Source organism: Gavia stellata, chromosome 22, assembly GCF_030936135.1.
Source record: "Gavia stellata isolate bGavSte3 chromosome 22, bGavSte3.hap2, whole genome shotgun sequence".
Taxonomy (NCBI): domain Eukaryota; kingdom Metazoa; phylum Chordata; class Aves; order Gaviiformes; family Gaviidae; genus Gavia; species Gavia stellata.
The window spans coordinates 9612847-9615276 of record NC_082615.1 but is presented as its reverse complement, the minus strand read 5'-3'; the positions used below and the strand labels follow the sequence as shown (position 1 = coordinate 9615276).

The following is a 2430-nucleotide window of genomic DNA, read 5'->3' as shown; positions in this document are numbered from 1 at the left end:
CCTATTCAAACGTGGTATTTATAGCAAGGCCTCCACCCATTCTTTTCTGTACAGAACACCTCGTTGTCTTCCTCTGGACTTTCTTGACCACTACAACCAGCGCATTATTTTTCAGTCATACTTTGGGGGTGAGCAGGGGCCTATATTGCACACCCAAGACTCTGCTGTGCTGAGCAAAACCAACAGCCCTAAAAAGATGGTCCTGAAGACTGGAGAAAAATACCTGTGCCCTGGGATCAGTGTGTCTGTGGAAAGCTGGAAAACCTTGAAGACAAGAACGTGAGCAGGATGGCCCACGGAGAACTGCACGTTACTGAACAGAAAGGATCCGGGCAGGTGAGCTTGTTCCAAGAGTGAAGATGCACAACAGTAGTCCTGGCACAGAGCTTTCCTGTGGGCCTCTCCCTGCGGAGCTGGGCAAAGAGCCTGCGAAGGACCGTCCTCACAAGACAGCCGGGAGTCAGAAGCGAATATTCCAGTTCTGCAGAGACTGAAGTTGAGCAACTGGTGAGCTGCCTGGATGTGTTATGGCCACAGAGAACAGCAATGCCAGAGCTGTAGTGAAATACCTGGCTCTTAGTCCTGGGTTCGTGGCACACGTTTGGGCAAGACTCAGCTGCTCGGGTTTACGGGATGGCAAGCCTGTTTCAGCGAGGACCTCGGTTTCACAATTGGTTTCAACCAGAAACAAACCCACAGAATTCTGAAATTCTCTGCAAAAGCTGCAAGACGGCTTTTGAATCATTGGAAACATCTTGGTTTGACATTCTGATGTGAGACGCTGTAGAATTAAACAAGGCAAAATAGAGTGCTTCAAAGGTGGAACTTTCATCCTCAAAAGCCTCCAACAAAGCTGACAGGATTTTGACAGCACTGCACTTTCCGAGTAAAATAGTTTCTACATTTTTCTAAACAAGTGCTAAACTGCATTTCCTGTTTTTATATCAAAATGTACTAAGGCTTTTTTTGTGGCTTGTTAATAACATACTGTACAACTGTTTTGCACAAACCTCCCCATACACCTTACGCACACACACTTCCAATACCTATTGAGAACGACAAACAGCCTCCTACCCAGTTGGTCCCAGGCCACGGGTGGCACATTAAATGGCGAAACCCAGCTTTTTCTAAGCATCAAAGGAAGCAGCTAGTTTTTTGAAGAGGCTCCTCAGCTCTTCCCAGATACGTGGCTGTTGTGATTTTGCAGTGAAATGGCTCTATTCTTTACATATTTTAAGCTGTCTGAAAGCAGCAATAATCAAAGTGATGCCATACAGAGCCAGCAGAAATGCCCTTGCACATGGCTAAACCTCCGCACAGCTTTATGTATTAAGAACCAGGCGATGAAGGTCGGTTCTGGTGTGAACGGTACGACTGCACTAAGCTTTTCCTAGCTGTATTTGTTTATTCCAGGATTCGGCCTCCCTCTACCGTTTCAGGGCTCTCTATGCGGGAGCTACATCAAAACCAGCACCTACAGAGAAATTAACAGCAGGAGAGACTCATCACTTCCAAGCTCACCGAACACTTCCTCCGCAGCAATGCAGTGCAAACATCAGTTAAACTATGATTCATCGCACTCAAGACAGCTGTCCTGAAGCAGAAATACAGAGCGACCCCTCCGCAGAAGCGGTCTCCGTGCTCCCTTACCGCAGGTATGACGCACGGCGGAGCACGCCCGCACCAGGGCAGCGGCTCCCGGGGAGGCCCCGCGGCGCAGGGCTCTGCCCCCGCCCGCCCCTTCCTCCCCGCGGCCAGGCTGCTCGCCCCGTGCCGCAGCCCGCCAGCCCGCCGCCTCCACCGATGCCGTCCGTGGGCTCGCCACCAGCTCTGTGGCAAAGACCCGTGGGGACCGCGGCCGCCCCACGGGGGCCACGGCGGAAACCCACGGGGATTGCGGCCACCCGCTGGGTCTGCAGCCCCGCTCCCCGGGCTCCGCGGCTTCCCCACCGCGCTGGGCCGCGGGGCTGCCTGGGAGCAGGGCGAGGACCCGGGGCGGATCTCCGCGGCCGAGAGCAAAAAGGGGCCGCAAACGAGGCGGCGCCCGCGGCCTCCCCGCGGCGGGGCTGCCAGCGCACCGCGCTGCTTCGGCAGGCACGGACGGGGTTCGAACCCGCGATCTTCGGTTTACGAGACCGACGCCTTACCACTTGGCCACCGCGCCTGACGGGCTAGCAGCACCCGCGCGGCGCCAGTGGAAGCCAGCGAGGCGCCGGGCCCGGCCACCGCCCCGGGGCGCTGCCGGCGGCGGGGCGGGGCGGCCCCGGGAGCGGCCGCACCACCGCGGGATGGCGCCGGGCCGCCCGCCGGGGCGGCCAGTGGTGGCTCCCGCAGGCAGGCGCGGACGCTGGGTGGCTCCGGGGCAGCCGCGGCGCGGGGCGGGGCAGCGGCAGCGGGCGGTGGCGGCCCTGCGGGACCGCCCAGGACGGC

General features: G+C 57.8%; 1 non-coding gene across 1 annotated transcript; it reads right to left on the bottom strand.

Moving 5' to 3' along the window:
* Window positions 1–2092: 2092 nt before the first annotated feature.
* TRNAT-CGU (transfer RNA threonine (anticodon CGU)) lies at window positions 2093–2164 on the bottom strand. Its single transcript has one exon. It is a non-coding gene; the product is annotated as a tRNA-Thr (tRNA).
* Window positions 2165–2430: the final 266 nt, after the last annotated feature.